Below are 14,439 nucleotides of genomic sequence, written 5' to 3'. Positions count from 1 at the left end.
TGGCGATTGAGAATTTCTGACTTATATTTGAAGAAAATTTCTGAAAAAATAGAGTATCTCGTCAGTGATATTTGCATAAAAGGAATGTTTTAGAAGAAATTCTGAAGTATGCATGATTGAGATAAGTATTTTTTTAATGCAATTTTAAATAAGATGTCTCAATATTATATGAATATAATTAAATAAATTATTTAAACAATATATGCTCCTTTTTTAAGAATTACCGCTGAATGTTTGACTGAGATGAGAATATTTTGAATGACTCTGGAATAATTCAGTTATTTATGAAAATTTTGAATATTTCTGAATATTCGATGTTATTTGAGAACTTCTGGCAAATATTTTAATGCGATGAGGATTTTGAAAAAATTAAGTATAACAAAATATTTAAATGAAATGAGTTTCTCGTGAATAATATTCATATATGGTTTCTGAATGAAATTTTGATAAATGTATGAATAAGATGAGTATTTTTATTTCACTTCAATATTTGAAATATCATGGAGTTATTTGGAAAAAATCCGAATTATCGATGGCAATATAAAATTTCTGACAAATATTTTAATGATATGAGGATTTTTACGAAAATTCTGAGAAATATAAGAATGCGATAAGTATCTCGTAAACAACATTCGAATAAGACTGAATTTCTAAAATAAATACGGTATCTTGCATGAATGATACGAGTGTTTTCTAAATAACTCTCGACTATTTGAATGATCTCTGGAATCTTCCGCATGTTTTCGAATATCTGCGAATTTCAAAGATTCTGACAACTTTTTCAATAAGATAAGAATATAAGAAAATTTCTGAATAATAGGAGATAAACATCTCGAAAGTAATATTTGCATATAAAGAAGTGTTTCAAAAGAAATTCTGACGAGAATGGGATAGATATTTTCTCAATATAATTTCAAATGATATGAGTGTCAGAAAATTTCTTAATAATATATGAATAAGATGAGTATCTCATGAATGACAATTGAGTTATATGCTTTTTACAGGAATTCCGCTAAATGTATGACTAAGATGAGTATTTTTTTAATTACTCCGGAATACTCGAATAATTTATGAAATACTTTGAACAGTCACGAATTATCGATGCCATCATGCCAATCGAGAATTTCTGACAAATATTTTAATGAGAAGAGGATTCCAAAATATTTCTGAAAAATATATAAATGTGATGGAAATCTGTAAATGATATTAAAATTATAGAAAGGTTTCTTGAAGAAATTCTGAGAAATGTGTAAATGCGCTGAGTATTTTTTCAGTAACTACTAAATTCTTGAGTGTTTTGTGAAATTCTTCAAATTATTCTGAATACTTGATGGTGATTGAGAATTTCTGGCATATATTTGAATTGAATATTAGACAATTTCTGAAAAAAAAATTGGAGTATCTCGTCAGCGATATTTGCATAAAAGGAGTGTTTTAAAAGAAATTTTTGAAGAAAGCATGAATGAGATAAGTAGAGTATTTTTATAAATCAATTCTAAATAAGACGAGGATACTAGAAAATATCTATATAATATATGAATAACATGAACATCTTGTGAATGATATTCAAACAATATAAGTGTTAAATAACTTCCGCTGAATGTGTGACTGAAATGAGAATCTTTAAATTGACTCCGCAATATTTTAGTAATTTATGAAAACTTTGAATATTTCCGAATACTCCATGCCTATTTAGTACTTCTGTTAAATATTTTAATAAGATGAGGATTCCAGATAATTTCAGAAAAAAATATATGAGTGAAGGGGCCTAGATAGCCGTAGCGGTAAACGCGCAGCTATTCAGCAAGACCAAGTTGAGGGTCGTGAGTTCGAATCCCACCGGTCGAGGATCTTTTCGGGTCGGAAATTTTCTCGACTTCCCAGGACATCAAGTATCTTCGTACCTGCCACACGATATACGCATGCAAAAATGGTCATTGGCATAGTAAGCTCTCAGTTAATAACTGTGGAAGTGCTCATTAGAACACTAAGCTGAGAAGCAGGCACTGTCCCAGTGGGGACGTAACGCCAGAAAGAAGAAGAATATGAGTGAAATTTCTCGTGAATGTTATTTATATACGATAAGGGTTTCTTGATGAAATTCTGATGAATGTATGAATGAGATGAGTATTTTTAATTGACTGTAATATTTGAAATATAATAAAATTTGTTGAAAAATCCGGTCTTGATAGCAATTGAGAATTTCTTACAAGCATTTGAATAAGATGAGGATTCCAATATCTGAATAACATATAAATGAAATGCGTGTCTTGTTATTTGAATTATATAATGGTTTCCTAAAGAAATCCTGAAAAATACATGAATGAGATGAGAATTTTATCAATGACTCTGGAATACTTGAGTGTTTTATGAAATTCTTTCAAGTGTTCCGAATACTTGATGCCAATTGAGAAATTCTGACATATGTTTGAATGATATTAGGATATTATAAAACTTCTATTTTATGCATAAAAAAAGTGTTTGACAAGAAGTTTTGAAGAATGCATGCATGAGATAAGTATTTTTTGTTTCATTTAATTTAAAAATAATTCTAGAAAATGTATTGATACTATAATAAAATAAATATCTCGTGAATGATATTCAAACAATATAAGTACTTTTTTTTAGAATTTCCGCTTAATACGACTGGGACGAGAATCTTTTCAATGACTCCGGAATATTTCAGTAATTTATGAAAACTTTGAATATTTCTAAATTGTTGATGCCAATTGAGAACTTCTGGCAAATATTTTAATGAGATGAGGATTCTAGAAAATTTTAGAATACAAGATATATAAATGAGATCAGTTTCTCGTGAATGAAACTTATATACGATAAGGGTTTCTGAATGAAATTTTAAATTGACTTAAATATTTAAAATGTTCTGGAATTCTTCAAAAAAATTAGAATTCCAGATGGCAATTGAAAATTTCTGACAAATATTTGATTGAGAAATGTAAGAATAAGATGAGTATTTCGTAAATTGCATTTGAATAAGATAGAATTTCTGAATTAAATACGAAAGAATATTCTAAATAACTCTTGAATATTTCAATGCTCTCTGGAATCTTTCGCATATTTTTGAATACCTGGGCAGTTTTTGAAAATTTTCTGAATAAGACTATGACATTAGATAATTTCTAATAAGCATTATTAAGTAATATTTGCACACGGGAAGTGTTATTAAAGAAATTCTGAAGAATGTATGAATTAGATAAATATTTTTTTAGTTTAAATTAAATTGAACCGAGGATACTAGAAAGTCTCTGTTCAATATATGTATATGATAAAAATCTCGTAAATGACATTTGAACAATATAAGTGGTTTTTTAAAGAATTTCCGCTAAAATATATGACTGGGATGAGAATCTTTAAAATGACTCCGGAATATTTGAGTAATTTATTAAATGCTTTGAATATTGCCGAATACTCGATGCTAATTGAGAGCTTCTGACAAATATTTTATAAGATGAGGATTCAAGAAAATTTTAGAAAGAAAAAACAATAAATGAGTTGAGTATCTCGTGAATGATATTCATATACGACAGGTGTATCTGGTTGAAATACTAATGAATGTATGAATGGTTTAAGTATTTTTAAATTACTTTAATATAAGAAATATTATGGAATTCTTTGAAAAATCCGAATTATAGTTAGCAATTGAAAATTTCTGACAACTATTTGAATGAGATAAGGATTCCAAAATATTTCTAATATATAAAAAATGAGACAGAGACGAGCCTACCAACGACTGATAGCCTTTTTAATAAAGATAGATAATGAAAGTCGAAATGAGGTTTCCACCTTATAAATTATATTTGAATTATATAATGATTTCTCATAGAAATTCTGAAAATCGTATGAATAATGAGTGTTTTTCATTGACTTTGGAATACTTGAGTGTTTAGTGCATTTCATTGAATTATTCTTTTTATTCGATGGCAATTGATAAATTCATGTTTTGAATAAGATAAGGATTTTAGAAAATATCTGAAAAAAATGGAGATAAGTGTGAGTGATATTTGCATAAAATAAGTGATTTAAAACAAATTCTGCAGAATGCATGAATAGGACAACTTTTACCATAATTCAATTTCAAATAATACGGGGATACTACAAAACATTTTAATAATATATTAATAAGATGAGTGAATGACATTTAAATAACATAAATACTTTTTTTAAAGTAATTCCGCTGAACGTATAACTGAGATTAGTAATGATTCCGCAATATTTAAGTAAATTATTAATTACTGTGAATATTTCCAAATATGCCTGACGCCAATTGAGAACTTCTGAAAAATATTTGAATAAGATGAGGATGAAAGAAAATTTGAGAAAATTATTATTGAGATAAGTATCTCGTGAATGTTATTTGAAGGGTTTCTAAAAGAGAATATGACACATGCATGGATGCGATTATTTTTTTAAGACTATGTAATGCTTAAAATGTTATGGAACTTTTTGAAAAATCTAAATTCTCGATGACAATTGCGAATTTATGACAAATATTTGAATGAGTTGAGGATTCCAAATAATATTTCAATGAAATGTGTATTTTGTTAATGACATTTGAGTGATATAATTGTTTCTAAACGAAATTCTAAAGAATGTATGAATGAGATGCAATATGTTTCAACGACTCCGAAATACTTGAGTATTTCATGTTTTTTTTTTTTCAAATTTCGTACAATTTTTAGCAATTGAGACATTAGAACATATATTTGTATGAATAAGTATTGTCTTAATTCAATGTTATATAAGACGAGAACACTAGAAATAAATTTTCGATATATGTTCGATTTCTCAATAGCTTAAAGTTTTCGGAAATTTTAAAAGTACTCCATAAAACACTCAAATATTCCGGAATCTTTGAAAAATTATTCATCTCATGCATACATTTTTCAGAATTTATTTAAGATACCTAAGACCTTAAGATACCATTATATGTTGGATATACAGTATTGGGAATAAAAAAGTAAACAAATGCCAATTTTCAAAATGGTCATGTTTGGAGGTATATAGCTCTATAACGTGAATTTAGCAGCTAGTAACGTGAATTTAGCATTTTCATTGGATTTTGAATTTAGTAAACACATGCTCAAATGTAGACGGATTAAAATTGGAAATAAAAAAGTAAACAACAACAAGGTCTTATAACTTAGGAATGAAAACAAATATGATTTTTTTTACCAAATTAGGTTTGTAAACCGGCACAGTCCTTACACAAAAAAAAACTATGGGATGATTTTGTAATATATATCTGTTTTAAGTTAATTAACATTGATGTTGTTTACTTTTTTATTTCCATTTTAAAACCGTCTGGAACTTTAAGACATGTGTATAAAAAATGTTAAAATCCAACAAAAGTAGTAAATTCACTTTATGTTTAGTTTACCACCGCAAATTCATGCCATTCGGATAATTGCACACCGAACTACAGACCTTCATAACAATTGACATCTTATTTAAAATTGAATTAAAAAAAACACTTATCTCATTTATCTATTCTTCAGAATTTATTTTAAAACATTTCATTTATTCAAATATCAGTTATGCTCAATTGCGATCAAGTATACAGAATAATTTAAAGAATTCCACAAAACACTCAAGTATTTCGAAGTTACTGCAAATATACTCAGTGCATTTATATATTTCTCAGAATTTCTCCAAGAAAACTTTATATAATTTTAATATCATTTACAGTTTCCCATCATATTTATATTTTTTTTTTCAGAAATATCTTGGAATCCTCATCTCATTAAAATATTTGTCAGAAATTCTCGATTGCCATCATGCCATCGATAATTGGAAACTATTTGAATTTAATTTATGAAATTTCGAGTATTCCGGAGTCATTCAAAAAATACACATCATGGTCATACATTTAGCGAAATTCCTGTAAAAAGCATTTATATTACTCAAATGTCATTCATGAGATACTCATCTTATTCATATATTATTAGAATTTTCTGACACTCATATCATTTGAAATTATATTGAGAAAATATCTATCCCATTCTCGTCAGAATTTCTTTTGAAACACTTCTTTATATGCAAATATTACTTTCGAGATGTTTATCTCCCATTATTCAGAAATTTTCTTATATCCTTATTGATAAGTTGTCAGAATCTTTGAAATTCCCAGCTCCCAGGTATTCGAAATTATGCGGAAGATTCCAGAGAGCATTTGAGAGTTATTTAGAAAACACTCGTATCATTCATGCATGATACCGTATTCCTTTTAAAAATTCTGTCTAAGTCGAATGTTGTTTACGAGATGCTTATCGCATTATTATATTTCTCAGAATTTCGTAAAAATCCTTTCTCGTCTTATATAACATTGAATTAAGACAATAGTTATTCATACAAATATATGTTCTAATGTCTCAATTGCTAAAAATTGTACGAAATTTGAAAAAAAAAAAATGAAATACTCAAATATTTCGGAGTCGTTGCAACATATTGCATCTCATTCATACATTCTTTAGAATTTCGTTTAGAAACAATTATATCACTCAAATGTCATTAACAAAATACACATTTCATTGAAATATTATTTGGAATCCTCAACTCATTCAAAATTTGTCATAAATTCGCAATTGCCATCGAGAATTTAGATTTTTCAAAAAGCTCCATAACATTTTAAGCATTGCATAGTCTTAAAAAAATAATCGCATCCATACATTTGTCATATTCTCTTTTAGAAACTCTTCAAATAACATTCACGAGATACTTATCTCAATAATAATTTTCTCAAATTTTCTTTCATCCTCATCTCATTCAAATATTTTTCAGAAGTTCTCAATTGTCGTCAGGCATATTTGGAAATATTGACAGTAATTAATAATTTACTTAAATATTGCGGAATCATTACTAATCTCAGTTATACGTTCAGCGGAATTACCTTAAAAAAAGTATTTATGTTATTTAAATGTCATTCACTCATCTTATTAATATATTATTAAAATGTTTTGTAGTGTCCCCGTATTATTTGAAATTAAATTAAGGTAAAAGTTGTCATATTCATGCATTCTGCAGAATTTGTTTTAAATCACTTATTTTATGTAAATATCACTCACACTTATCTCCAATTTTTTCAGATATTTTCTAGAATCCTAATCTTATTCAAAACATGAATTTCTCAATTGCCATAAAGTATTTAGAATAATTCAATGAATTGCACTAAACACTCAAGTATTCCGAAGTCAATGAAAAAACACTAATAATTCATACAATTTTCAGAATTTCTATGAGAAATCATTATATAATTTTTTGTTTTCTTTATTAACGAGATGTTTAGCCCTGGGCTAGTTCATCTCGGGACCAACGGCTTTACTTCCCTTCCGAAGGAAGTCGTCACTATAACTTTTATGTCATAAGTGACTATCTCGGGGATGGGATTCGATCCCAGGTCCTCGGCGTGAGAGGCGAGTGTTCTAACCGCTACACCAGGTCCGTCCCCTACAACATCATTATATAATTCAAATGAAATTTATTTCGACTTTCATTATCTATCTTTATTAAAGAGACTTTCAGTCGTTGGTAGGCTCGTCTCTGTCTCATTTTTTATATATTAGAAATATTTTGGAATCCTTATCTCATTCAAATAGTTGTCAGAAATTTTCAATTGCTATCGATAATTCCGATTTTTCAAAGAATTCCATAATGATTCTTATATTAAAGTAATTTAAAAATACTTAAATCATTCATACATTCATTAGTATTTCAACCAGATACACCTGTCGTATATGAATATCATTCACGAGATGCTCAACTCATTTATTTTTTTTTCTTGCTAAAATTTTCTTGAATCCTCATCTTATTAAATATTTGTCAGAAGCACTCAATTAGCATCGAATATTCGGAAATATTCAAAGCATTTAATAAATTACTCAAATATTCCGGAGTCATTTTAAAGATTCTCATCCCAGTCATATATTTTAGCGAAAATTCTTTAAAAAACCACTTATATTGTTCAAATGTCATTAACGAGATTTTTATCATATACATATATTGAAAAGAGACTTTCTAGTATCCTCGGTTAATTTAATTTAAACTAAAAAAATATTTATCTAATTCATACATTCTTCAGAATTTCTTTAAAAACACTTCCCGTATGCAAATATTACTTACGAAATGCTTATCTCCTATTTTCAGAAATTATCTAATAGCTTAGTCTTATTCAGAAAATATTCAAAAATATGCGAAAGATTCCAGAGAGCATTGAAATATTCAAGAGTTATTTAGAATATTTTCTTTCGTATTTAATTCAGATATTCTATCTCAATCAAATGCAATTTACGAAATACTCATCTTATTCTCACATTTCTCAATAATATTCAAATGTCACAAATTTTCAATTGCCATCTGGAATTTTAATTTTTGTTTAAAGAATTCCAGAACATTTTAAATATTTAAGTCAATTCAAAATTTCATTCAGAAACCCTTATCGTATATAAGTATCATTCACGAGAAACTGATCTCATTTATATATCTTGTATTCTAAAATTTTCTAGAATCCTCATCTCATTAAAATATTTGCCAGAAGTTCTCAATTGGCATCAAAAATTTAGAAATATTCAAAGTTTTCATAAATTACTGAAATATTCTGGAGTCATTTAAAAGATTCTCGTCTCAGTCGTATTTAGCGGAGATTCTAAAAAAAGTACTTGTATGCTACTTGTTTTTAAGTATGAATTGTTGTTTACGGCTAACCAGCCGAGTGGAAGTTTAATAACTACCGAAAAGCTAAACATTACATATAATTTGCAATTGGATTAGATGGACAAATTGATGTGAAGATTTACGAAAAAGTTACACGTCTTCTTATTTTGTTTGAATATCTTTCACGAGATATTAATTGTATTCTTATAATATCAATACATTTTCTAGAATTATTTTTAAATTAAATGAATCAAAAAATACTTATCTTATGAATGCATTCTTCAAAACTTCTTATCAAACACTTCTTTTATGCATAAAATAGAAGTTTTATAATATCCTTATATCATTCAAACATATGTCAGAATTTCTCAATTGGCATCAAGTATTCGGAACACTTGAAAGAATTTCATAAAACACCCAAGTTTTCCAGAGTCATTGATAAAATTCTCATCTCATTCATGTATTTTTCAGAATTTCTTTACTAAACCATTATGTAATTTAAATAACAAGACACGCATTTTATTTATATGTTATTCAGATATATTTTGGAATCCTCATCTTATTCAAATGCTTGTTAGAAATTCTCAATTGCTATCAAGATCGGATTTTTCAACAAATTCCATTACATTTCAATTAAATATTACAGTCAATTAAAAATACTCATCTCATTCATACATTCATCAGAATTTCATCAAGAAACCCTTATCGTATATAAATAACATTCACGAGTAATTTCACTCATATATTTTTTTCTGAAATTATCTGGAATCCTCATCTTATTAAAATATTTAACAGAAGTACTAAATAGGCATGGAGTATTCGGAAATATTCAAAGTTTTCATACATTACTAGAATATTGCGGAGTCAATTTAAAGATTCTCATTTCAGTCACACATTCAGCGGAAGTTATTTAACACTTATATTGTTTGAATATCATTCACAAGATGTTCATGTTATTCATATATTATATGGATATTTTCTAGTATCCTCGTCTTATTTAGAATTGATTTATAAAAATACTCTACTTATCTCATTCATGCTTTCTTCAAAAATTTCTTTTAAAACACTCCTTTTATGCAAATATCGCTGACGAGATACTCCAATTTTTTTTTCAGAAATTGTCTAATATTCTATTCAAATATATGCCAGAAATTCTCAATCACCATCAAGTATTCAGAATAATTTGAAGAATTTCACAAAACACTCAAGAATTTAGAAGTTACTGAAAAAATACTCAGCGCATTTACACATTTCTCAGAATTTCTTCAAGAAACCTTTCTATAATTTTAATATCATTTACAGATTCCCATCACATTTATATATTTTTCAGAAATATTTTGGAATCCTCTTCTCATTAAAATATTTGTCAGAAATTCTCGATTGGCATGATGGCATCGATAATTCGTGATTGTTCAAAGTATTTCATAAATTATTCGAGTATTCCGGAGTAATTAAAAAATTACTCATCTTAGTCATACATTTAGCGGAATTCCTGTAAAAAGCATATAACTCAATTGTCATTCATGAGATACTCATCTTATTCATATATTATTAAGAAATTTTCTGACACTCATATCATTTGAAATTATATTGAGAAAATATCTATCCCATTCTCGTCAGAATTTCTTTTGAAACACTTCTTTATATGCAAATATTACTTTCGAGATGTTTATCTCCTATTATTCAGAAATTTTCTTATATTCTTATCTTATTGAAAAAGTTGTCAGAATCTTTGAAATTCGCAGATATTCGAAAATATGCGGAAGATTCCAGAGATCATTCAAATAGTCGAGAGTTATTTAGAAAACACTCGTATCATTCATGCAAGATACCGTATTTATTTTAGAAATTCAGTCTTATTCGAATGTTGTTTACGAGATACTTATCGCATTCTTATATTTCTCAGAATTTTCGGAGTACTGTTGGTTTTTGGCTGCCCTAAGTTCACCGAACCATCCGGAAGTGACAGGCAGCACATAAATTTAGAGAATCAATCCGGTGAGTTTGTTCCAGTATGATACTTTTTCTTTTGTGAGCCTTCCGGATCGTTTTTGTCCGCGTCGTGGAACTTCTGATCGTTTCTTGAACGGAAAATGATATTTTCGGAGTTTGATAATTATGTTTAGATTGCGCATTCTGTCCGGGCGGGTGTTACGCAACTAACAATCGGTTGTCGATGCATTTTAACCGTTCGATGACCCTGGAGGGATCGATTCTGCTTTTCGTATAATTTTGAGCAGAAAAACCGACTGTGTTATCCTAGGGTGTTTAGTTCGAACTTGCTTCCTTTCGTTTTTCGATTATCTAAAAATACAGTACCACCCAGTACAGTTTTTCAATGGGCACAGTACAGTTTTTCAATAGGCGTGATTTTTTTTACGCGTATCGTTATTTTATACAATCCGATGACCCTGGAGGGATCGGTTTTGCTTTTTTTGGTTATTGAGCAAAAATATTACTGCACAATCGACAAGCATTTCGCGAAATACTATTTATACTATAAATAAGCTATTGTTTTCTCTTTTGATTGCCGGCATTCAAAAGATTAATTTGAAAACGCTTAAACAACAAATATTTATGGTCTATCGCCAGCTTTCTAGGCGAATCCTGACAATATACCTTCCCCAACCTCCAACTCCGTAGCACTTATGAGGGTGTCGCTGAGTCGGTGGCCTCTCATTTAGTAAGTGCTACATCAACATTTCCTTCCCCTATCCCAAGTTACGGTAAAGATGGGCGTGGCCGGGAATAGCGATATTCATGCTTTTAGTATTCTTGTTTATGATTTGAACAAGGTATACTACCCTGCCTTGTTCTTGAAAGTAGTCAGGATGAGATTATTAATAAGAAACATGAATGTTGCTAGTATCCAATCTACGAAGTATACCGTAACTACGCTAACGCTAACGCTAACGCTAACTTATATTTCTCAGAATTTTCGTAAAAATCCTCATCTCATTAAAATATTTGTCAGAAATTTTATATTGCCATCGATAATTCGGATTTTTTCCAAAGAACTCCATAATATTTCAAATATTGAAGTGAAATAAAAATACTCATCTTATTCATACATTTATCAAAATTTCATTCAGAAACCATATATGAATATTATTCACGAGAAACTCATTTCATTTAAATATTTTGTTATACTTATTTTTTTCAAAATCCTCATCGCATTAAAATATTTGCCAGAAGTTCTCAAATAACATCGAATATTCAGAAATATTCAAAATTTTCATAAATAACTGAATTATTCCGGAGTCATTCAAAATATTCTCATCTCAGTCAAACATTCAGCGGTAATTCTTAAAAAAGGAGCATATATTGTTTAAATAATTTATTTAATTATATTCATATAATATTGAGACGTCTTATTTAAAATTGCATTAAAAAAATACTTATTTCAATCATGCATACTTCAGAATTTCTTCTAAAACATTCCTTTTATGCAAATATCACTGACGAGATACTCTATTTTTTCAGAAATTTTCTTCAAATATAAGTCAGAAATTCTCAATCGCCATCAAATATTCAGAATAATTTAAAGAATTCCACAAAACACAAGTATTTCTAAGTTGCTGAAAAAATGCGAATGTTTCGAGAGAGCATTCAAATATTCGAGAGTTTACTAGAAAATACTCATTTCGTTTATACATTGAACCGTTTTTTTTAGAAACCTTTATTTCATTTGAATGTAATATATTACTCAAAATGTTGGTAAAGCTCCTCATCTCATTCAAATATTTGTCTGGAATGCCCATTTGTCATCAGGTATTCGGAAATATTCAAATTATTCCATAAAAATCTCAAATATTATTAGGATTTATTTTAATAAACCTACATGTCATACAAATAGTGTTCTGGTCATAGCTTTGTTTGTTTTCAACTCGATGTATTTCAAAATATTGTACACTTTATCAAAGACTTTTTAAGCAATCATCTTTTCATAGTGCAGCCTTTTTCAGTGTCTACCAGTAATTGGAAAATATTCAACAAATTCCCAATAATCACATTCAAATTGTCTGTCCAAAGTTCTCAGCCACAAACAATTAGAATATTTTCAATGAATTTCGGGCATCCCACTTAGAAAGCCATGAGATACAAATATTTACTTGGAATTTCCAATGCCAATAGTAATATGAAATATTTAATTCAAGATCAGTTCCATCGTATACTTAGTACATTCCGCACAAGCACGCTCGCTCGATACATACAGCACGAGCATGTTGATCGCCAGGAGCAAGCTGAGAACCGACCGCTCTGAAATTAAAAATGACTTATGACGTATTATTTACTAATTTAGAAAACTCTAATCCCCCAATATATTTTATTCAACAAAATTAAGAAGATTTGTTCAGAACAATTTGCAGATAAAATTAAAATTTATCCAAGAATTCGAGGCTCGAAGTAATCAACACGTGATACCAATATCAATATCAACAGATCACCCATCCTACATCATTAGCAAAATGACTCACAGTTAGATGAACACATTTCGTTTATCGCTTGTTGGTCGGTTTTTCGTATTCCTTCTTCCCACGGCCCGCTGCTGTTGCAGCGGAAATCATTTGCGCATGAAATGGAAATTGAAAAAGTATGCTATGAATTTTATTTTTCAGCCTTATAATTAGCACCAATAGATTGCAAATTTTCTCAGCAATTCATTGGTATATAAAAAAATGTATGCTTTCATATTAGAAAACCAAATAATCTTGGGGCAAACAACTGCATGTCTTACGAGCGCACCCACCATCCATGGTAATACCATCCTTTGCCACGTTCAAAGAGTAACGGTTCATTTCTTCAACGGCTAGGGTGGACATGCGAATTTTCATATAATTTCAATATTGCAATTGGAGCAGTCAAATTTATTTCAGAAAAGCATCAGTTAGATTGGTAGTTTACTCATCATTTTCAAATAAGCATGGAACATAACAACACCTCCTTATCAGGTTTTATCAAACATAATTTTATATATTGTTGACATCTGTTCCCTCATGCAAATCATAATTAGTGTGGAAGCGTCAAATCAATTCTAACTCGCGCAAAAGTTTTATCAAGTTGTTGTATATTTCTTTCACTGCTGAACTGGGAATAAAAGTGCGAGATTGCTTCGAATCATAGTGGTGTCTTCAGATCATTTATTCTTTGGACTGCGATGAATAATCCCGCTAAAGTAACTGACTCGATTTGATGCCATCGCGCACTTTCATTAGCGTTCCCGCACTTGTAAAAACTTTTGCGATAGTCCAGTAGTGAAATAAGTATCATTATGAACTTTCACCATGAAATTGTACTTATCCAAGAAACAAAATATCTCTATCATCAAAACTCATCAACCACCAGAAAGTTTCCCATTAGCTGCAACGTGGATTACTCCTAGAATTCATTTTGCCCACTTGGATGAACTATGCCTGATTCATCGATCGTTGCATGGCTATCGTTGGCAATTTGATGGCTAATTTTATGAGAAAAATGATGATTTTTAAATCGCGTTTAAAAGACATTCCCGTATTCCTGCCTAATTTTATTGGAAATATTTTTTTACAGGAATAATCCTTGAGGAAATATCTATCGATGGATGTTTTCCAATTTTCAAAATATGCCCCCAAACAGCTTCTATCAGATGAAATAGCAAGCAATGTCTTATATTTTCGGCATTTCATTTACCACTCAAAAGACATTCCAGCTAAATCTAATAACTTTATGAACATGGTTTCTTCACAAGAAATAATCTCCATTTAATTTCGAAGAGACAAGTGAGTTTAGAAT

General features: G+C 29.1%; 1 protein-coding gene across 3 annotated transcripts in view; it reads right to left on the bottom strand.

The window, feature by feature from the left end:
• The window catches only part of LOC5563721 (Y+L amino acid transporter 2), a 113,638-nt gene that overhangs the window by 4,143 nt on the left and 95,056 nt on the right, over positions 1-14,439 (bottom strand). The window lies entirely within an intron of this gene.

The sequence above is a fragment of the Aedes aegypti genome, chromosome 1 (assembly GCF_002204515.2).
Source record: "Aedes aegypti strain LVP_AGWG chromosome 1, AaegL5.0 Primary Assembly, whole genome shotgun sequence".
Taxonomy (NCBI): domain Eukaryota; kingdom Metazoa; phylum Arthropoda; class Insecta; order Diptera; family Culicidae; genus Aedes; species Aedes aegypti.
Note: the sequence above shows the minus strand (reverse complement) of the source record. Positions and strands in the feature narration are given on the sequence as shown.